At 42.0% G+C, this 24,834-nt stretch overlaps 1 protein-coding gene across 1 annotated transcript in view; it reads right to left on the bottom strand.

The window, feature by feature from the left end:
• LOC126237468 (PRL-1 phosphatase) overlaps positions 1 to 24,834 on the bottom strand; it is a 673,482-nt gene that overhangs the window by 214,540 nt on the left and 434,108 nt on the right. The window contains exon 2 of the mRNA XM_049947610.1: positions 24,631 to 24,669. The gene's annotated coding sequence lies outside the window, so the exon portion shown is untranslated. The remainder of the gene's footprint in view (positions 1 to 24,630; positions 24,670 to 24,834) is intronic.

Genomic DNA, 24,834 nt, shown 5'->3' with positions numbered 1-24,834 from the left:
GATCAGTCTGTGGCCATAGCCTGAGTGCGTCCGCTATCAACACCATTCGAAACACTATCTGCCAACTGGTTCCAACTTTTTTTGTTCGTTATAAAATATGTGGAATACATAAAGCTACATCGTGTAAAACGTTGCGTTTAAACGTTGATAAATTTCATCCTTTTTTTTCAATACAGAACCTTTTCCTTTTTGTATACCTTGCACCTAAGTACCTTCGTAAACTTATGCTTTCTTCGTAGAGCATGTCATCTGGAATGTGAGCGCCCGTTGTACACATTTTCCTCTGACGTTAAATAACGTCTGTATTCTGAAAACGTGAATTTATAGATGTGTTGTGACTTATTAGCTACCTAGCCTTCGAGCATATTGCGTATGAAGACTACCCACAGTCACATCACATAGGTAAATTCACAGTTTTTAAATATAGACCCGTTAAGTCAAACGTTAATTATGTCAACAGTTGCGCTCATGGTACTTTTTTGTACGATGTAAACATTTCATGCGTTTATATAATTTACAAAAACATCAACTGATGACGGCAGGCTATCGCTTAAACTTGGTTGGGTATTATGAATAAAGTGATCGGATCGTGTCAGCACACCGATACCCCATCTCAAATCAAACATATAAGATTCTAATTCTGTAAATCCGTGAAGCAGTCTATAAGCTAAAGAATGCAATCTTCCTTCCAACGACTGCCATCTAAGTGGTCAGTATTCTTTTCTTCACAGCTGGGTTGTCAGCCGTCAAACATGGGTTAAACGAAGACACGTTTCTGCTGAGGCTACCGCTTTATGCAATACTTTTACTTTACTAATAGCCAATGTCGACCTCTTAATTATCAAGCATTTGCCTGTTGGCACAAACCTGACATATGAACCAAACACTAAACTTTAAATATATGATCAGTAGTTCGTTCTCACGTTATATATTGACAGCAACGAGAAAGTCTTACCTACGTGTAAGTGGCCTTATGTCTATTGTTTCTACTCCAAACGTCGAAAAACTAAAATGTTCAAAAAAAAAAAATAGCCGAAGCATGTTCCAGCCAGCATCGTCTAATCTGTTTACAACGCACTCACGATCAGTGTTACGATACCACTCATCCAAGGGCAATGTTTACGTCAGTTCCCCCGCGGAAACTAACAAATCTACGCCGTTATTGGGCCAGTTGTATTAAGGTGCACAAATTTTCAATAATAGCAGCAAATGTCATGGTATGTGATTTAGACTACGACAAGTTTTACAGCTACTCGTCACAACATTGACGTGCCTGCGTTATAAACAGGTTCGACAACACTGGCTGGAACATGGCTCGGTATTCTTTGCAATATTTTAGAGTTCTTGTGTGGCCAAGAAACAGTACATGTAAGTAACACGTTTTTTAATGTCAACATTACTTAATGCTTAATAACCAGGGATAACCATTTTATTTACAGTTAGGTGTTTGATTCGTGCTTGTTCGCAGTGTACTCACGGGCAAATGCTTAATAAAGACCACGATGTTGCAACTGGCCAGTAGGGGAAGTATGATATAAGGCTAGAGCGTCGGCGGAAACATGTCTTCATTTCTCACAAGGGAACCTCCCCATCGCACCCCCCTCAGATTTAGTTATAAGTTCGCACAGTGGATAGGCCTAGAAAAAATGAACACAGATCACTAGAGAAAACAGGAAGAAGTTGTGTCGAGCTATGAAAAAAATAAGCAAAATATACACTGAGTAGTCCATGCGTAAGATAGGCAACATCAAGGAAGATGTGAGCTCACGAGCGCTGTAGTCCCGTGGTTGGCGTGAGCAGCTGCGGAACGAGAGGTCCTGGGTTCAAGTCTTCCCTCGAGTGAAAAGTTCAATTTTTTATTTTCAGACAATAATTATGCGAAGCTGCACAGGTACACAGAGCAGTATTGTTTACGTGATCGTGTGTGAATTAGCAAAGTTCAGGCACTCACACATAATCAACTTAGCTCTCCAAAATTCCAGGATATGTTCCGATTTGCTTGGACATATGCAGGATTTGACGGTCTACACACGGAACAATTTGAAAACGTTAAAAACGTATGTTTTGACATACCACAGGGAAAACTGTGCGACTCTGAAACTGTTGCATTCATTTGTTGCAGTCTATGTGACAAACTCTTATGTTTTCATCACTTTTTTGGGAGTGATTATCACATCCGCAAGAAAACCTAAATCGGGCAAGGTAGAAGAATCTTTTTACCCATTCGCCAAGTGTACAAGTTAGGTGGGTCGACAACATATTCCTGTCATGTGACGCGCATGCCGTCACCAGTGTCGTATAGAATATATCAGACGTGTTTTCCTGTGGAGGAATCGGTTGACCTATGACCTTGCTATCAAATGTTTTCGGTTACCATTGGAGAGGCACGTCCTTTCGTCTACTAATCGCACGGTTTTGCGGTGCGGTCGCAAAACACAAACAATAAACTTATTACAGTGAACAGAGACGTCAATGAACGAACGGACGGATCATAACTTTGCGAAAATAAAGAAAGTAAACTTTTCACTCGAGGGAAGACTTGAACCCAGAACCTCTCGTTCCGTATCTGCTCATGCTAACCACGGGACCACGGCGCTCCTGACCTCCCATTACCCTTGATGTTGCCTATCTTGCGCATGGACTACTCAGTTTGTATATTTTGCTTATTTTTTTCATAATTCGACACAACTTCTTCCTGTTTTCTCGAGTGATCTGTGTTCAGTTTTTCAAGGCCTATCCACTGTACCAACTTATAACTAAATCTGAGGGGGGTGCGATGGGGAAGTTTCCTTGCCAGAGCAGATCTACACCGACTTTGTTCGACGGGTTGCTACTCTAACAGCGCTCCATCTTCAAGCAAATTGGCGACTACCTCTCTAGAACGAAGACTCCACACTCAAAACAGCAGTGGCGGCAGCTGCGAACTCCAGGGTGTGCGACGGCAGTCACGACAGCTGTCTATATGCGCTGTGCGTGAACGCAAGCGCGGACGTGGCTGACTGTACGTACGTACCGGGCGGACTGGCTGCAGGAGGTCATCTGGTGACACAGGATGTGACGTAAGCGGAGCGCCTCCTACAGACCGCTCGCGGCAATTGGCGCAATGCTCCGGCAGCGGGCCCGCTGGCAGTTCGGCCGCAGCCGCCTCCACCTGCGCCCTCTACGTTTCCTCCTCCTCCCGAATCCGCGCCGGTCGCACTGTCAACACCGCTCGCGAGGTGGCTACACGGCGATCGGACTTCTGCACTCACAAGGGGAAGGCCTCAGACACGGCCAACTGATTCGGCTCTAATTTGGCAGGTCTCTTGTGTACAACCTAAAACGAAAGACTCTAACATATTTTGAGTCAACACCCCCGCGATTTTGAGAAAATCACCCCTGAAGGTTATGACGAGCAATCGACTCAGAATTGGAGGGATCGTTGGATAATTGTAAATAGAGCATTTTTCATCGTCAGGTATGGGGTCCGCAAACGCAAACTTCTCCAGAAATAGAGGAAAGAAACTTTTACAACTGCCGTTTCTGTACCCACATGGTAACCGCTTTTCGCCGATAGCGCAACGGCCAAGGTAAAGCGGGCACGGTAGCTCAGTGTGTTCGGTCAGAGAGCAGGTTGGCCTCTGTAATAAATAAATAAAAACAAAAAGAGTGGAAGGATCAACAAACGAACTTGAACGGATGTCATGTGACTTCCTTAACGACCAAACCCAACGATCAAGAAAGAACAAAATGAAAAAAAAGAAAAAGAAAAAGAAAAAAAACCTAACTGTCTGGGATTCGGAAAACCCGGGTTCGAATCTCGAAGAAACCTAGCGGATGTTATTCTTTTCGTTTGTATTCTTCCATATCTCAATTGACAGGGATAGGAGGGTTATTTGCCTACCTTATTATTATCATTCCTTATTGTTTTACTTACCTTATTAACCCTCCTATACCTATCAATCGAGATATGGAAAATTACAAACGAAAATAATAACATCCCCTAGGTTTCTTCGAGATTCGAACCCGCGTTCTCCGATTCCCAGCCAATTACCTTGGCCGTTGCGCTATCGGTGCTGTCGACGAAAAGCGTTTACATGTGGGGTACAGAAGCGTAGGTTGTAAAAGTTTCTTGCCTCGATTTATGAAATAGTATGCGTTTTCGGATGATCAGAAATGCTCTATTTACAATTTTCTATCGATCTCGCCAATTTTGAGTCGACTGTCGTCGTAACATTTAGGGGTGATTTTCTCAAAAAAGCTCGGCTGTTGACCTAAAATATCCTATATTCCTTCGTTTTAGGTTGTACACAAGCGACCTGCCAAATTTGAGCCGAATCAGTTGGCCGTGTCTGAGGCCTTCCTTCCCCTTGTCAGTCTCCAAAGCCGTTCCATGCAAATCTCAAAAATTGTAGAGAACATCGACAAGTTTTCCAACGCATCGTTGACGACATATGGAAGTTTCGGTCTGGCCGTGAGTCGTGCACGGATAGCCAAATGGTGAAGCGACCGCTTGCGCTAAGCGGGAAATTCGGGTTCGAAGCCCGGTCCGGCACAAATTTTTATTGTCATCCCGTTCTACAGATGATGGTAGTCCTTATTCGCAACTATGAATTCATTTGATGTGTTTCGTCGCAGTACGTCGTAATCAGAATAAGACAGGCACTACAACAGCGTATTTACCTGCCGGTACCGGGCAAGCGAGTTTCAAGTACAACGTCTCACCTGTACGGGAATACACATAATGGATGTACGAGTAAGGTCTGCCGGCATGGTAGCTCAGCGTATTAAGTCGGAGGGCTAGGTGCCCTCTGTGATAAAAGGATCTAAGTGAATGGATCAACGATGAAATTGAACGGGTGTCATGGAACGTCCGCAACGAACAAAATGAGATAAAAAATAATTGTGAGGCGACCGCTCGCGAAAAGCGGGAAACTCGGGTTCGAGTTCCGGTCCGAGACAAATTTTCACTGTCGCCATTTCATTCTATCCATTCTGCAGCTGATGATGGTCCTTATTCCCAACTGCGAATTCATTTGATGGGTTTCGTAACGGCTGTGGTCGCCGCAGTGCATCGTAATTAGAAGAACATAGGCAGTGTAATATCGTAGTTTTCCGATCGTGTTGAATACCCTAAAGCAGCGGTTCCCGAACTTTTTATCTATGCGAACCACCTACTTTGTAAAAAAAAAAGCTTTGAGGCCCAGGATCTAAATATACAAGTAAAAAATAAAAAACACACACACCTTTGTGAACGAGTCATTTCAACTTAACTATTTCTGACAAATAAGTGCAAGTGGTAGATACTGAGGGTAAAATTAACCAGTTTTAATTCAGGTATTAATTCTCTCATGGTAACAAAGTAAAGAATTCCACTGAGTTCTTTCTTTCTAACACGACCACTCAATTTCAAGTTATCATCTAGTTGTGGCAGCTAAGTGAATATAATAAAATTGTTTTCTTTATTAATAATTGCGAGTCCTATATATATATGGCGAAGAAAAATTCGCGCACTCTGATTTCACTACGCAATTTCCCGCATACTAGCAATACAAAAATGTCTCTCACAAAATTTCGTCCGGCAGTAAATTGGCGTCAAAGATTGAAAATCTGGAAACATTATTATCACATGTACGAATATGTCAGCATTCAGGGGTACAATCGTGCAGTTGGTGTACTGGGTAGTGTTTTGGGTAAGCAGGCGGGAGATCGAGGGTTCGATTCTGGATCGAGGCGAATTTGTTTTTATTTGCGAAATGTTGTCTGCCTGATACGGTGCCTAGCGTCTTAATGGTCATACAGCAATTACAGTGGATCTTCTACAAAACAATTGTACTTACACACTACGAACACAGAATAGGAAGTACATTAGTTTTCATTGATCAGCTTTTAAAGAAGCCTTTTGGACATCGTGGATTCGAACTGTTTCGCGCCACTGCATCTACTAGTTTCCAAACCTGTTTTCTGTGTACTCTCGCCCAATGGTCCAATCGATCAATGTCAACCATTATTCTTGCCACATTCGGGTCCATTACATTTCGTCACGAATGTACTATGTAAATGTCGCATACGTGTGGCTTAAGGAAAAGTATGTACTACTGTATTACATGACAGAATGAAATTGGCAAATAAAAATCAATAAGCCTTGATCCAGAATCGAACATTCGATCTCCTGGATGCTAATCCAAAACGATATCCACTGCACCATCTGCACAATGCTAGTCCTAGCTGCTGACAGAGATACATCTACACCTCTACATCTACGTGATTACTCTGCTATTCACAATAAAGTGCCTGGCAGACGGTTCAATGAACCACCTTCAAGCTGTCTCTCTACCGTTCCACTCTCGAACGGCACGCGGGAAAAACGAGCACTTAAATTTTTCCGTGCGAGCCCTGATTCCTCTTATTTTATTGTGATGATCATTTCTCCCTATGTAGGTGGGTGCCAACAGAATGTTTTCGCAATCGGAGGAGAAAACTAGTGATTGAAATTTCATAAGAAGATCCCGTCGCAACGAAAAACCGCCTTTGTTTTAATGATTGCCACTCCAATTCACGTATCATGTCTGTGACACTAATCTCCCCTATTTCGCGATAATACAAAACGAGCTGCCCTTCTTTTTACTTTTTCGATGTCATCCGTCAGCCCCACCTCATGCGGATCCCACACCACACAGCTATACTCCAGAATATGGCGGACAAGCGTGGTGTAAGCAGTCTCTTTAGTAGACCTGTTGCACCTTCTAAGTGTTCTGCCAATGAATCGCAGTCTTTGGTTTGCTCTAACCACAATATTATCTATGTGATCGTTCTAATTTAGGTTATTTGTAATTGTTTATCCCTAAGTATTTAGCTGAATTTACAGCCTTCAGATTTGTGAGACTTATCGCCTAATCGAAATTTAGCTGATTTCTTTTAGTGCTCATGCGAATAACTTCACACTTTTCTTTATTCAGGGTCAATTGCCACTTTTCGCACCATATACCTAAATCATTTTGCAAGTAGTTTTGATCCTCTGATGACTTTTCAAGTCGGTAAATGACAGCATCATCTGCAAACAATCTACGACGGCTACTCAGATTGTCTCCTACGTCGTTAATGTAGATCAGGAACAATAGAGGGCCTAAAACACTTCCATGAGGAACGCCGGATATTATTTCTGTTTTACTCGATGGCTTTCCATCTGTTACTACGAACTGTGACCTTTCTGACAGGGAACTGTGACCTTTCTGACAGGAAATGACGAATCCAGACGCACAACTGAGGCGATATTCCATAGGGACGGAGTTTGGATAGAAGATGCTTGTGAGGAACAGTGTCGAAAGCCTTCTGGAAATCTAAAAATATGGAATCCATTTGACATCCCCTGTCGATATCAGTCATTACTTCATGAGTATAACGAGCTAGTTGTGTTTCACAAGAACGATATTTTCTGAATCCGTGGTGACTACGTGTCAATAAATCGTTTTCTTCGAAGTACTTCATAATGTTCGAATACAATATATGTTCCTAAGACCTACTGCAAATCGACGTAAGTGATATGGGCCTATTCAACGGATTACTCCCACTTCCCTTTTTGGGTATTGGTGTGACTTGAGCAATTTTCCAGCCTTTAGGTACGGATCTTTCTGTTAGGTAGTTATCCTATACACGATTACAGTGTTGCCAGACTACCAGTCTTTAACATCCATTTACTGCCGGAAATATACGCAGAACGTAAATTTGTGACAGACATTTTTGTATTGCTTATAGGCTTAATTAGTAAAACATACTTTACATGGAGGACAAAAATATTTATTTATTTTCATAAAGAAAACAGTTTTATTATATTCACGACTAGACAAGAAAACTCCAAATCGAATGGTCAGTGTTAAAAAGAACTCAGTGGGATTTTTGACTTTGTCACCCTCGGAGAAGTCAATATCTGGATAAAATTGGTTAATTTTAGCCTCAAATCACTATCTATTTTCATTCTTTTTACTTGTACTTATTTTTCAGAAAAAGTAAAGTTGAAAAGGCTCGTTTGCATAGATAGTTTGTTGAGAAGCTCATCGAGTGTCTCACTAAACAGTAGTCCAGCAGTATAACCACGGGACTGAGCAACGTGTTGTAGCGGCTAGCGCCATTAACTCGCATCCCAGAGACCCGGCTTCAGTTCTCGCGTCGGCCATCCAGATAACGGTTTTCTGCGGTCGCCCACGTTACTCCATGGAGAAGGCAGCACTGTCCCTTAAGAGAGCCATGTTGTTGTTGTGGTCTTCAGTCGTGAGACTGGTTTGATGCAGCTCTCCATGCTACTCTATCCTGTGCAAGCTTCTTCATCTCCCAGTACCTACTGCAACCTACATCCTTCTGAATCTGCTTAGTCTATTCATCTCTTGGTCTCCCCCTACGATTTTTACCCTCCACGCTGCCCTCCAATGCTAAATTTGTGATCCCTTGATGCCTCAAAACATGTCCTACCAACCGATCCCTTCTTTTAGTCAAGTTGTGCCACAAACTTCTCTTCTCCCCAATCCTATTCAATACCTCCTCTCCTCATTAGTTACGTGATCTACCCACCTTATCTTCAGCATTCTTCTGTAGCACTTAAATCTATACTCGATGTTAACAAATTTCTCTTCTTCAGAAACTATTTCCTTGCCATTGTCAGTCTACATTTTATATCCTCTCTACTTCGACCATCATCAGTTATTTTACTCCCTAAATAGCAAAACTCCTTTACTACTTTAAGTGTCTCATTTCCTAATCTAATTCCCTCAGCATCACCCGACTTAATTTGACTACATTCCATTATCCTCGTTTTGCTTTTGTTGATGTTCATCTTATATCCTCCTGTCAAGACACTGTCCATTCTGTTCAACTGCTCTTCCAAGTCCTTTGCTGTCTCTGACAGAATTACAATGTCATCGGCGAACCTCAAAGTTTTTACTTCTTCTCCATGAATTTATTACCTACTCCGAATTTTTCTTTTGTTTCCTTTACTGCTTGCTCAATATACAGATTGAATAACATCGGGGAGAGGCTACAACCCTGTCTCACTCCTTTCCCAACCACTGCTTCCCTTTCATGCCCCTCAACTCTTATAACTGCCATCTGGTTTCTGTACAAATTGTAAATAGCCTTTCGCTCCCTGTATTTTACCCCTGCCACCTTCAGAATTTGAAAGAGAGTATTCCAGTTAACGTTGTCAAAAGCTTTCTCTAAGTCTACAAATGCTAGAAACGTAGGTTTGCATTTTCTTAATCTTTCTTCTAAGATAAGTCGTAATGTTAGTATTGCCTCACGTGTTCCAACATTTCTACGGAATCCAAACTGATCTTCCCCGAGGTCAGCTTCTACCAGTTTTTCCATTCGTCTGTAGAGAATACGCGTTAGTATTTTGCATCCGTGACTTATTAAACTGATTGTTCGGTAATTTTCACATATGTCAACACCTGCTGTCTTTAGCCGCTTCCTTCCCCTCCACTAGTAGGAAATACGAGCAAAGGTCCGCCTCTCATAATGTTAGCTATGGAAGGAACGTAAAACACTGGCCGTCCTTTCTTCTTGCGGCGGCAAAATTCGAGCGAGTCATTCTTGTGAACAACTGAGTCCGAGAAACTACCTACTCGACAAATTACCGTCGGATTGTGGCGACGAGCAGTCACCCAAGGTCGCGCGCCTGTTTGGCATACGAACTACTAATTTTCAACATTTTAAAATAATACTGGTGTTGCGTCGTAGCAGCTTCTTTTGGCCTATTCTGTCTTTGTCTAGGATAGGATTCGACGTGACAGAATGGACCATTACTCCCTTACTTCACTGTGTACTCGCTGATGTTGAGACTGACGAGTGAAACCGCTCAAGCTCCCTATAATTTTTATCTTTCCTTGAACTCTCGACCAGCGCTCACAGCCCAATGTCACACTGGCCACGGCCAACGGTTTGGGAACCACTGCCATAAAGGAAGGTCGATGTTTTCTGGCAGCGTCGTTCTGTCATAGAACGCTCGCCTGTCACGTAAGAGACCTGGGTTGGATTCCTGACCAACGCAAATTTTTAATCGGAGGTGCTTATTCTATTAGCATTTCCGTCAAGTGCAAAATACAGAAAGATGGGAAAAATCAGTAGCGTTCGAGATTAGTAATCGCTGGTTCGAATTTCGTTTGGTCATTTTTTTCGTTTTTTCCCGTTAAGTTTCGAATAGCTAAGTCATTTAAGCATAACATACAACAAATGTATGCTATTTAATACAGATCTAATATTCATCTTAAAAAAATGTACATCATCTTATGCCTAATATACGCACACAAAAATCCACTTTTCATTGCAAATATAAATACTTAATTATCGATCTGTTATTAAAAAAAACTATCGCACAAACCCGGCATTGCGGGAGTATTCATTATGTAAATTTTAGATTGCAAACGAAAACAAAAGATGAGCTCTGCTCCTCGTAACACCGAAAAAAATTCATTTCCTTGTATTCGTGGAAACACCTTTGAAATTATGTGGGCCGGTTCTAGGCGCTTCAGTCTGGAACCGCGCGACCGCTATGGGCGCTGGTTCGAATCCTGCCTCGGGCATGGATGTGTGTGATGACCTTAGGTTAGTTAGGTTTAAGTAGTTCTAAGTTCTAGGGCACTGATGACCTCTTAAGTCTCATAGTGCTCAGGGCCATTTGAACCATCTTTGGAAATTATGTGGGAACGCTGACTTTCTCGGCGTATTTCGATGACGAAGTGTTTTCGGGATATCAGACGAGTCAAGACTTGCTGCAGCGTTTCGACATGTTTCCTACTCGTCATCTTCAGGCTGGTAACCCGAAAAGACTTCATCGCCTTTGAAATTATGAAACACTCCTACAAAGAAATATGCATAACGTGCAAACGTGTAAGTTTAGTACCCCAGACAGTTACTGTACGCAGAGTGCAGCTGTTTCGTGTGTCTACAAAGCGATTTTGTAAACGTCTCTACGGCAGCGCCTTTTCATCGCTGTGTAGACGACTTTAGTTTTCGTCTTCATCCGTTTGCGCTTCGCTGTTGGAAGTTGTCAAAAGCGCTGTCAGCTGCCAGCGAATAAACGTATTAAAACTTCATGCATGACGGGGCAGTTCTTCACGCATCTCAGTGTTGACGACGTCATATCCCTTGAACTATGATAGATTGGCGGTTCTTAGCCTCACAGCGATTGTTTCCTTGCACAGTAGAGGATATGCGTACCAAGTTTGGTTGAAATCGATCCAGTGGTGTAGGAGGAGATGTGGAACATACACACATACGTACCCACATCCAATTTTGTAATATGTATGAATTATTAACAAAGATTTTTTAATTACAAAAAAATATGTGTTGATTTTTCTCATCGTTATGTGTTTTACGCTTCACGGAAAAGCTCATCAAACATGCACATTTGTTTAAATTTCAACACAGCTGGGAAACGAAGCTGGGATCCCCACGTGGCAGTGTACCATTCTAACAAGGGGAGGCCGCCAATTGTGAAATTCAGATTCGGTTCATACTGCGCATAATAACAGCTCATGGCCAGAGGTGTAATGTGACAAAGCACCGAGATGCACTTCTCAGCCATTGTCGAGAAAATAGAGTTAAAAGAAACCGTTGCGGTGAAATACTCTCTACGATTAATAATTTCCTACAACGTCGTGGCGCAGCGGTAAGCGCTCGGGTTCGTAATCCGAAGGTCGCCGGATCGAATCTCGCGCCATCCAACTTTTTTTTATTATTTGTTTTTTGTAATACAAATGTACACACACACACACACACACACACAAAAAGGCTGTCCTGGTAACCCGACACAACATGAACAAGGTGACGCATTCGTATACGGCACAATATTCAATCACGATGTCTGGACGAGTCTTGCCACTTGTTTTCGTATGCCTCCAAGAGTCCACAGGTACGTTTGGACCCAGAGTACAGAAGACAGTCGACGAGTACGCCAAGAAGTATACCAACGTTGTTATTACGTCCTCCAAATCCGGTAAACTAACAACGGGTTTGTTCATGGACTTCTTGCGTAATGCTTTGCAACCATACGTACAAAAGAAAGAATTTCTCCTTCTGATCGACTCTTGGGGTGGGCAAACGAACCCGGCATTATACGATGAGATGTTCCAGGACGATAAGAAGTTACCAACGTGCACTATAAAAGTCTTTCCTCCAAAGTGCACTCCTCTCGTCCAACCGTGTGACGTGTGTTTTTACCGGCAGGTAAAAAATTTGATCAAGCGCCTTCAAAACTGTGCTTTTTTAATCGAGCGAAACCGTGACATCAACTCCAGAGACGATTGTATACAAATCCAATCCATCGTCCACCACCAATTGTCTTCTCCAATTTTTGCCGATATGATACGATACGCGTGGTATGGATCAAACCTGACGAACGATGGAACAATTTTTCACAATGTCAGTCAGGTGTGTTTCCCAACAGATAATTTAAAAAACAATTGTTATTGTAAAAACGCATCGTTTATCAGATGTGCTCGATGTCGTGCTGTTTTCTGCTTTCCATGTTTCTATGATAACTATCTCTCTGGTTCGTGCGATACTCCAGCTACTTCTGGTCACTAATTGTTAATTATGTGCGAGTGTATACCGAACTTTTCAATAAATTGTATCCACTTGAATATTATTTGTGATATTGTGTTTTATTTCAAGTATTATTTTTCCACGACAAACGACTTTCAGCAACTTCTATATGCATAATTGTTGCAACTGATTGCCGGGAATTATATATATATATATATATATATATATATATATATATATATATATGTGTGTGTGTGTGTGTGTGTGTGTGTGTGTGTGTGTACACACATTTGAATTACAAAAAAATTATAAAAAAATTTGCATGCCACGAGATACGATCCGGCGACCTTCGGATTACAAACCCGAGCGCTTACCGCTGCGCCACGATGCTGTAGGAAATTATTAATCGTAGAGAGTATTTCACAGCAACGGTTTCTTTTATCTTTTAATTGTCTATTTTCTCGACAACGGCTGAGAAGTGCATCTTGGTGCTTTGCCACATTACACCTCTGGCCATGAGCTGTTATTATGCGCAGTATGAATCGAATCTGAATTTCACAATTGGCGGCCTCCCCTTGTAAGACAGAAACCCGCTGCCTGCAGGGAAAAATCGACCTTTAAAATATTAAAGGCCACCGGAATATTTTGAAGTCGATTTTCTCGCAAATTTCTGAGAGTTGCATGGAACTGCTTTTGGGGTTGATATTTGAGTTCTCAACTTCACGTACCATAAATAGAAAAATTTACAAAAATCGGAGTGCTGTGTGCTCCCTCTCTGTGAGATAGAATCGCTTGTCTCTGGGCCAATTATCATAAGGCACCGAGGGACAAAAAAAGTTGACAAAAATTCGAGATACGGCAGCCTTCGCGGTCCGTTTGCTCACTCTGAAAAAGATGGCGTCGCACATACACAGTAGGACGCACTCTAGACTCCGCTCCACATCGGGGTTCTCTCGTTCCCAGCCAACGCGTTCTTCAATTCTCTTTTCTCATTACCACAGACCGTCCTCCATTCTAAAGGGCCCTACACACGATCAGATTTTTTATTTATTTTATTTATTTATTTCTCAAGTAAAGTCCTGCTGCATGTTATTATACAGCTGGTCGTACGTCGTGCGATTTTACATGTTATATCATACAGCTTTAGTTTTATTACTAGTAAATTTTTTGTTGAATATTTTACAAAAGGATAATTTTTTAAAAAATATATAGCTCTATATATATAATAGGTACAAATGCATATACACAATTTTGTTTAAACTTGTTGCTAGTTTAGATAATGATAATAAATAAGATACATAATAGGTTGTGGACGTATTTTAAATTAAAAGTGTATTTGATGGAAGAAACAAAAGATGGAAATTTGACATAGGTACGATGTGACATTTCTTCCCTTTGTACCTTCTGCGTGTACGGTTACGATCAACAAATTGGACCTGTGTGGCGTTTTGACCGGCCTACCGACGAACATTCCTCGTCGGGATGTCTGGCGGGTAGAAGCACCCTCCAGCCGGACCCCTCTACACTCCGCCCAACAAATTCTGACGTATTTAGCGCTGTCGTGCCAACCTCCCGACAAAAGTCTGCCTTTAGTCATTGTGCGCGGAATTATGTGCTGTTCTAATGTACGTGGCAGGGTGCGAGGCGGAGAAACCTCAAGGACAGAGTTTCTGGAGAAACAGAAAGACTACTGATGTTTGTGGGACACCTTGAGCTAGGACTATAGCAATGTAAATGCAAGACATGAAGCACTCTTTCATCTTTCTTTAACAAATCCATAATGGTTCCGTGTGGCCCTTAGCGAGAACAAAAGTCCGTCGACCTTCTGTTTTTAGGTTTTATTTCCGAGACCTGTCTGAAATAAAATGTAAAATCCGAAATATGGACGTTAATTCGTAAAATATACTTCCCTCATTGTAATTACTGTCAAAAAAAAGTCCAGCCTTCCTCCACGAAGACTAAAGTGTGGGATTTTTTTTTACAGGTATAACAGTTGTTAAATGCTTCACTTCTTAAGCATGTGTTGTATTTATTAGATGACGTACGCCACCACCGTGTGTAGTCTTTCTTGTTAGAATTTGAAATGAGTTTCTTGAACCTAAACGCCACCTTTTGTGCTACATACATCAATAAATTAATAACGTTCACATACATGTCTTTTTTTATTTATTTTGCTTTAGCATGATGTATTTCCTCGGCCAACTATAAATCACGTTCCAGGTTTCAGGAATCATTTTAGTTCATAATTGTGAGGATACAACTGCACTGATTTTGAGGTTCTCTGAACTTCTGCCATCCGCCATAAATCATAAAAGTAGCCAACACCCGCTCCGCGCAGGTTAGAGTCTCTACACTCCAACCCACGGTATAACATGGCATTTTTCTCATAGACAGATCGCTGCCTCATGTGAAAGAAGCGATAAATTGTATAGAAAATAAATCCTAGGATAGACTGAGAATCGATCGTCGGACCTTTGTATTAGTAAAATGGTTCAAATGGCTCTGAGCACTATGGGACTCAACTTCTGAGGTCATCAGTCCCCTAGAATTTAGAACTACTTAAACCTAACTAACCTAATGACATCACACACATCCACGCCCGAGGCAGGATTCGAACCTGCGACCGTAGCGGTCTCGCGGTTCCAGACTGTAGCGCCTAGAACCGTACGGCCACCCGGCCGGCTTGTATTAGTAACCTGGCGCTTACGGAGCTACCAGGCAACATCATGACCGTATTCTTTTTTTGTTAAGAATGGTTTGATGATGTTCAGCAGCTCCAAAATGCATGATTCATCCACCACAACAATTACTGAAACCATCGGCTCACAGCTTCTTATGTTTAGGAACACGGGTGAATTTTTTTCTTGCATTAGCCACTTCTTTGCCCACGGCTTTCTCTCAGCTTTTTTGTGGCCTTCTTACCTCTAAAACAACCAAAGCAAACCACCGTTTTTGTTTCTATGTAAAACCAAGCGGGATGCTTTAGAACGTGGACACAATGAACTTAAGATAAATACGAACAACAAACACGGCGGTCCTGTAATCGTTAAGTGCTGTCGGTCGGGCCGTGTGCAGGCTGCCACAAAATTGGTCGGTCGGTCGGCCGATAAATTCGTGCGTTTGTAGGTGCCTTAATAATAACAAGCTGTCCTATAAGTTGCAACGGACAACACAGCATCGGACGCCTTCCTCTGACGTTCCAACTGGTTCGCCCAGAGTTACAGGCGGGCTCCTACGGTTTTCCATGCATTCCAGACCACGTTGTAACTTGGCATTTTACACATAGACAAATCGCTGCCTCCTGTGAAAGAAGCGATAAATCGTGTAGAAAAAATCGTTGGATACACTGAGAATCGAACCTCGGATCTTTGTACTGGTAATCCGTCACTTACCGAGCTATCAGCCAACGCCCTATTACATATACTCTAAACCGAACGTTATTGTACATCCAACCGTTACATGTTGCATTCGTTATGTCATACTCGAACGAAAATTGCGTTTGAGCTACAGAATGCTGGTAAGTACTCGATTTTTACAGCAGTAACTATGTTGACAAGGCGCACGCGTTTCACCCTTTTACATTAATGAGTTTTCAGCGGATGAAATAGTTAGTCGCTTTTCCGGCTGAAATCCACGTTTCCTCTCATCTTTTCTTAGTGCGAGAGTTTGCACTGTCTCTTTACTCATAAAATATAGACACATTTCCACGTCACGACCTTTGTGTTTCGCGCTTTTCGTGTTTTGTAAGCTAACTGTTGTGAAACACAACTGCTGGTCTGGCACGAATTGCAGACATTTGTTACGAGAACTGTGAGCGATTCTTGTCGTAATTCTATGTTCACTTGGCGTCTCTGTCTTCATTTGTTTACGTAAGTGTTGCCAACCTAATGTCTGTGCTTTTATGTTGACAACACTTACATAAACAAACAAGAAAAGATACACGAAGTGAATATACAGTTACGACAGAATCACTCACAGCTCTCGTAAGAAAAATATGCAGTTCGTGGCAGACCGGTAGCGGTGTCGTACTGCAGTTAGCTGACGTAGTATGAAAACTACAAAAGAAAAAGGTCGTGACGTGAAAATGTGTCGATGTTTTATGAGTGAACTGGCGTTGCGACCCATCACCTGCGAAAAGATTAGAAGAAACGTGGATTTCCACGGGGAAATCGGATAACTATTACATCCGCTGAAGATGCCTTAATGTAGAAAAGCTGAAATGCGCCTGGAAGATTATTTACAGACAACAACTAGAAAAAGGAGTTAGGATTTAAAAGGCGAATATTTGTGTAGGGTATGAAAAAATTAGTGTACAAAATTTTACAATGTTTAGAGGAGAAGAAAAAGAAACACTTTTGATATGAATAAAAAGGTCACTGGTGCACCGTTTGCCCGCTAGGACTCCATGAAAGTTTTGACGCTAGGGATGTTCACAGACGATGTTCAAATTGCTGTGTGATGAATGTTGTGTTAGAGATGTTGTCGACATGCTATGGATTTCTTTTTGGGAGGGAGAGGTAAAGCATATGCTATAGGAAACATCGATAGGCACCTCAGATGAGCTAGTTCCCCGTTGTGGAACATCTGGGTGCTTCGAGCGTGTCAGACAATCATTAGCACGCAAATGTCACTTATATATTAATGCAAGTGGACGACATTTTCAGCAACATTTCAAACAATACTCATGACAAGCCATTTTGATCACCGTCACTGAACAGCACTGGCGTCAAAATCTTCTCGGACCCCTACCGGGGAAACAGCGCACTTTTGACATTGTTGTGTTCCTTTTTATTTCCTCCGAAAACTGTAAAATTTTGTAACATACCTTTCTCACACAGCGTCTGCTTCCTATGGAAACTGGCCACATCAACAAACTTGAAGTGTCACCTTTTCCCATTTATATAACTTTGACGTAGTTAATGTTTATTTACAGATGATCATGGTTAAACTCATCTCTTACAATCAAAGTTTTTTTATTTTTTATTTATTTATTTTTTTTTAATCTGAAGATTGTCTGTTGTTTGATCTAAACTTACATGACATACAAAAATGGTTCAAATGGTTCTGAGCGCTACGGGACTTAACTTCTGAGGTCATCAGTCCCCTAGAACTTAGAACTCCATAAACCTAACTAACGTAAGGATATCACACACATCCATGCCCGAGGCAGGATTCGAACCTGCGACCGTAGCGGTCGCGCGGTTCCAGACTGTAGCGCCTAGAACATGACATACAGCTACTGTATCAAATCACGATTTTCAAATACGGGATGGCACCGTAATGATGTTACCAACTTTCAGGTATGATGGAGAAGTATAAATGTGCCAATTTGAGGTAAGGGACCCTTGTCCGGAAACGGCCGATTCGATAGTTATACACGAAAATAGTTCTGATACCTCTGACAGTGGATGTCTTCTACTGCATGTTATTTGCTATTTTGGGAGGACGAAAAATGCACCAAACAGTAAAGATATGTCTAGTAAACACGGGGTATAAAGTGACATTAAGAACTATCAGCACTAGTTCATCTTTGCTTCTGTGAAACACATCTGTTCTACCGAAAAAGTACTCGTAGCTCTTGTTTGTATTTTGGAGCCCTTGTTTACTAGACAATTTTTCCTTGTTTTGATCCATACCATCTCTTCCCAAAATATGGAAAGCAAAGAGGAGTACACTGGCTTACAAACGTCATGGGATAGTGGAGGACAGATGCCGCAGGTGCGTTGTACGCGCCTCAAACACCCCCTGTGCCAGTTGCAATTGTGCAGAACACTTCTGAGAAGTGGTTGTGCAAGTGATTTGTGTAACATGGAGCGTCGTCGTGAGCTGGCGCAGTTCGAATGGGGTATGGTGGTCGATATCCGACGAATGAGAATTTCAATTTCGGCAGTGGTGCAGGAATTCTGTTTCAGACGTTCGATAGTGTCCAGGGAGTACGGTGAATGGTTGAATGAGGGTATCACAGTCCACAACAGACGAACCGCTGGCCGTCCAGCCACCTTGGAAGACCGTAACGGGCGGCGTCTGAGACGGAGTTAGTAGTGACAGAATGACAATACTGCAACGGATCAGGGTCCAATTCAACACATGACATATTAGTCACGTCTCCCAATGGACAATCCGTAGGGGTATGGGAGCGGGTGCAGCAAACGAGTGTCAGTGTTAACCTAAAGTCACTGAGCACAACGGCTTACATTTGTCGACAATCACCAAGGATGGACAATGGAACAATGGCGTAACGTGATATGGTCTGACGAATCCCGATTTCATCTGTACCATGCCGATGGATCCCACCTGCCAAGAAGATGTTGTCCAAGGCGGTTGTATCTCTGTTATGGTCTGGGGTGCATTTTCCTGGTGTGGAATGGGCCTCTAGTTGTTCTGCAGGGGGCTTCAAATGGTCTGCGGTATGCTGAGCTGCTGGGGGACCATGTCCATCCATTTTTTGTCTTCGAACAGTCTGAAGGTTCCGTGGTTTTTCAAGATGATAACACGCCGTCGCATTGTTCCCACGTCGCCCGTTAATGGTCCCAGGAACAGGTAGGGGAGGTCCAAAGACTGAGATGGCCATCCTCGAGCGCAAATTTGAACCCCATCGAGCATAACTGGGATATGGAATGCAAGACTTCGTGCCGTGAATCCTGCATCCACGAACAGACCAGAATTGTCTGTCGCTCTGCAAACGATTTGGTGTCAGCTCCTGCCTGAGGCGTACCAGGGACTTGTAGGCTCACTGCCACGGCGTCTCACTGCAGTCCGCGAGGCCATAGGAGGCCCCATGGGATATTAGGTGCCTATCCCATGACATTTGCTAAGTCAGTGTAAAAGAGGTCCAGTCTCACAGGTATCAGAACGATTTTCGTCTCGCTTACCGGACCAGGGTCTCTTACCTTACATGAATACATTTACTCTTCTCCACCACCCCTGAAAGTTAGTAACATCACCACGGAATCATCCTGCATATTATTTTAGTCCTATTAGAGTTAATTTTCGACCTAATTTCAGGTTCTCTTAGTTCTGCACTAGGGGCAAAAGTATAATGTAATTTTCTAAACAAAAGTTGTTCAAAATGGTTCAAATGGCTCTGAGCACTATGGGACTTAACATCTATGGTCATCAGTCCCATAGAACTTAGAACTACTTAAACCTAACTAACCTAAGGACAGCACACAACACCCAGCCATCACGAGGCAGAGAAAATCCCTGACCCCGCCGGGAATCGAACCCGGGAACCCGGGCGTGGGAAGCGAGAACGCTACCAAAAGTTGTTGAAATGTGTTCCAGCAACAGGTATGGTTACTGCCTTTTTTCTCAGTTTAAGCGTCTGAAAACTGCCTTTAGGTCTGCTGGACCTCCATGTCTGACTTCTCATTCAATTCCGAAATTCTCGTTATCCTGTTGAGGTAGATCGTAAAATCCACTGCCATATATGTAAACTAGCTTAGCACCCGCGCTGCTTCGCTAGCGGAGACTGTATGGCTTGCAAAGACTTTTTTCTTTTTATTCAATCGAATTTTTATGTTGTTCACAAATTGCAACACCTTCTAAGCTTTTAGCGTTAATTAAGGCCTCATAAGCATGGCCTTTTCTGAATGTACTTGTGACCAAAAAGCGATTATTTTGTTAATCATGCCTTTCTTTTCTTGGGGATGTATTTCGATAGCAACTTTCGTCACCTAACAATTTCATTATATCTAACCGAGAAGTCAAATAAAAGTTTCGTAAATTTAGCTTTAAAATTTTATTTAATGTAACGAAATACTTTATTAAAAATTTTCATTCCCTACTGCCGGGGGTTTTCAGTTCATACGATTTTTTTGTTTCTAACCGAGAAATCAAATACCAATTGTCACAGACGTAGCCTCAATATTCTCTAGTAGTTCATTAGTAATTATTTATTTTCGATAAAACTTTCACCCACTATTTTGCTCCGTTAGTGCTTGACCTTCCAAAAATGCTGAAACATGTATTTTTTATTTTCTGACTGAGAAACCAAATATCAGTTCATATTGCTAAATGGCTCTGAGCACTATGGGACTTAACATCTTAGGTCATCAGTCCCCTAGAACTTAGAACTACTTAAACCTAACTAACCTAAGGACATCACACACATCCATACCCGAGGCAGGATTCGAACCTGCGACCGTAGCAGTCCCGCGGTTCCGGACTGCAGCGCCTAGAACCGCACGACCACCGCGGCCGGCTCCAAATACCAGTCTTCGTAGTTCTAGCTTCAGATTTCGCTTAGTAGCGAAGTACTTCCAAAATGCCTTTCATCCACTATTTCACCCTCTTAGCAGTGAAATTTCGGACAATCTCTTCTTAATCGATGCGTACAGTATAAGATCCACAACCCTCCAAACTTCAAGTTTCTACCGTTAGCGGTTTAAGCTGGACGCTGATGAGTCAGTGAACGAGTTTGAACCTATTTTACTTCCTTACGGATTGAGTTTCCAAAAACAGTGATACACGTGTTTTTTCATTTCTAACCAAGAAGCCAAACATCAGTTTTCGAAGATTTAGCTGTAAAAATTATTTCGGAATGAAATATTTTCATAAAACGTTTCACCCCCTATTTCACCCCCTTATGGGATGAATTTTCAAAAATAGTGAAATGTGTATATTTTATTTCTACCAGAGAAACTAAATACAAATTTTCATAGATTTAGCTTCCAAAATACTTGCACAATGAAATATTTCCATAAAAACTTTCATCCCCCGCTTCACACCCATAGGAGTTGAATTTACACAAACAGTGAAACACTTATCTTATGTCTACCCTTTTAGCGGTTCTGTTCCCAAAAACACTGAAACAAATAGTTTTTTATTTATAACCACCAACCAAATAACAATGTTCATAGCTGTAACTTTAAAAATGCTTTAGTAGTTCTTTCATAGTGCTATATTTTCAAAAACCACTTTCACCCACTATTTCACCCCCACAGGACTAAATTTTCATAAATGCTGAAACAAGTATTTTTTTACAACTGACAAAGAAACCAAATTTCAATTTTCGTAGGTCTAGATTCAAAATTGTCTTAATAATGACAGTTTAAAGAAAACCTTCATCCCGTATTTCACACCTTTAGGGTTGGAATTTTGAAAAATCATCTCTTAAACGACACCTACAGTATCACATCCATACCGTCTCTAAATTTTAAGTTTCTATCCTTAGCGTTTTGGGCTGGGCGATGATGAGTGAGCGAGTCAGCCAAACGATCAGCCAGTCAAGACATTTTCTTTTATATGTAGAGATATGACATTCCATTCAACAACTGAAAAATTTAAATATTTCAGGTGTCTTTAACTTTTCTTTTAACATCTTTTTTCGGTCCAAAACAGACATATTGTACTGTTTTCGCACTATGGTCCGCGAAAGGCGAAATCATTAAATTACAGAAAAGGTGTAATAAAACACTCCCGTCTTTAATGACAGAACGAAATTGTTGTTTAACCTGTAACCCTCCCCCCCCCCCTCCTTGCCCCTTACACATGAGTTAATGTATTAAATACTGGACGTTATGCATGTCTTGGTGGAAGACGCGAAACCCCAATTATGTTGGTTCTATTCATTTATTATTATTCATCCACAGACCGTAATTTGCGCACCTTTTAAGGAAAGGTAGTTTTTCATGTTTACGACGTGATATCTCATGAACTACGAATCGTATAGTGGTATAATTTGACATTTGCTATGTTTGGATACTATGTGAAAAATGTGTTGCGAATAGAGTAAGCAGTAAAGAAGTAATAAGTAAAAATATTATGGCTGATTGGGAAGTATTACTACATGAACAGCGAAAATGTATAAAGCGACAGACTTTTTTTTCCTTCTATTATTTTGTGAGGGGTAGTAATGAGAAAAAATTTTGAAAAGGTTTGAAATTTTCTGTAAAATTTCTTATAAGTCGCTAGCTGCTCTCATTTTCAGATACTGGATGAATATAGTCTGCGTAATTTGCGCGCCATGAGTTACGCTGCCGCAAGACACACATACAAAGTTTCTAACTTCAATACTTGACTTATTGTGTTAAAGCTTTAACGTAAAATCATATTTTTTTAAAAAGTATATTAAAACAGAAGTTTTAATTTTTAAATCCGATCGAAAATTATTTGAAATACCTGAAATACTGAAAGCCAAACTGGAAGCCGTTAGATAGGCCACCTGCAAATTGTACTGGAAGATTTTAGCCGTTCAGTAATAGATGCTTCGTCGACAATGTTATCGACGTTGCAGCCGAATTGGGGAGGTATAGGGAAGGCAACCTGCCACGTTCAATTGAAACGGAACATCGCCTCGGTTACCGTAGGCGATTTAGGAGAGATCTCGGAAAACCTAAATTAGAATAGCTGGACCGGAATGTGAACCACTACTCACCCATGTAGCTGGGAGAAGCTGGAACGTCGCCTCACACAATACACTGTTCATAGAAATAATGGCATCATTCTGCGGACGCGAATTCTAATACTTACTGACACTTAATTTAACTTCCCCACTGAAAAATATTAGCGGTAGCAAATAGAAATCGCAGGAATTTTCTTGCGACCATACGTTTATAAGTACCAGTACCCGTCTTTAAACACTAAACGAGAATGCTAGTTTTCTGCTTTACTGTTGCTAATCTGTGTTCGGTATCACAGGAGAATGTAAAACATAAAAAACTAGTCACATACACTTTAAGAGGAAAAAGAGATAAGGTATTATCCAAATGGAATAGAAATCGGTTGATGTAATGTACATCTACAGACAATAAATGATTACAATTTTAGAAAAATTGGATGATTTATTCAAGAGAACGAGCTTCACAAATTGAGCAAGTCAATAACGCGTTGATCCGCATCCGGCCCTTATTCATGCAGTGATTGCAAGAGTTATTGGATGTCCTCCTGAGCGGTATCGTGCCAAACTCTGTCCAACTGGCGCGCCAGATCGTCAAAATCCCCACATGGTTGGAGGGCCCTGCTGAAAATGCCCCAAACGGTCTTAACTGGCGAGCGGTCCGGCGACCTTGCCGGCCAACGTAGGGTTTGGCAAACACGAAGACAAGTATTAGAAATAATCGGCGTGAACCTTGCTGCAACATAAGCCCACGACGGTTTGCCATGAAGGGCAACAAAACGGAGCGTACAATATCGTCGACGTACCGCTGTGCCATAAGGGTGCCGAGGATGACAAACAAAGGGGTGCTGCTATGAAAAGAAATGACACTCGAGACTATAGCTCCTTATTGTATGTTGGGCGACAGGTTGCGGTATCCCACCCCAGTCCAGGGTGTCTCCAGACACGTCTTCGGCTTGGAATCACTTTGACCGGATTAGAACTGTCGTCAGTGACCAGCTCTGCATCGAATCGAGCCCCAGTGATCGGGGAAGAAGTGTCTAGAGATGCACCGGACAGCAGTCGGAAACCAACCTGGCTGTCGTCTCCCATAAGGCCCGAGAACCAGGAGTGATGGTCTGTGGTGCCATTTATTTTCATAGTAGGACCCTTTCGTTGTCATCCGCGGCACGCTCACAGCACAAGCCATTCTGGGCCTACATTTCAGCAAGATAACGCCCGCCCGCGAGCGGTGAGAGTTTCTACTGTTTGTCTTCGTGCTTGCCAAATCCTGCCTTGGCCAGGAATGTCAGCCACCAGGTCTCTCTCCGACAGAGAACGTTTGGAGCATTATGGACAGGAACCTCCAACAAGCTCGGGCTTTTGTCGAGCTAACGCGCCAACTGGACACAATCTGGAACGATCCCTCAGGAGCACACCCAAAAAAATCTGTCAATGAATACCAAGCCCAGTAACTGCCTGCATAAGACCCAGAGATGGACCAACGCTGACTTACTCAATTTGTGAAGCTCTTGAATAAATTATCCAATTTTTCTGAAACAGCATTTTTTCGTGTGTACATGTACATCACATCTACCGATTTCTGTCTTCGTGGTGCGTCTTTCTTTTTCTTATAGTGTATTTGCAGTCAAAATGTAAGGCGATGATAGAAGATCTGCGCTAGCGGTAATGAGCGAAAGAGAAGTTTCTGGCGGAGTAGAGAGGTTGAGACGAGCCAAACTATACCTATATCTATGAGCAACAGGGCTAGCCAAAACGTGTGAAGGCTTAAAACTCACCTGGCATGCAGAACGAAGGCAAGGCCGACAGGGAAACACCTAGAAAGAAAAGGATAAAATGATCAGCTGTTCAGGTGACAAAAAAATACAGTCAGACTATATACAAAGAAATACACGTAAAAGTTAGAAAGTGTAACGCGACGATCGGTGGGAAAATACGCCTTTCGTGAACAGAACTCCACCGTATAAAGCGACGCCCACGCT

This window comes from Schistocerca nitens, chromosome 2 (genome assembly GCF_023898315.1).
Source record: "Schistocerca nitens isolate TAMUIC-IGC-003100 chromosome 2, iqSchNite1.1, whole genome shotgun sequence".
In the NCBI taxonomy this organism is placed as follows: Eukaryota; Metazoa; Arthropoda; class Insecta; order Orthoptera; family Acrididae; genus Schistocerca; species Schistocerca nitens.
This window is presented reverse-complemented; position numbering and strand designations above follow the sequence as displayed.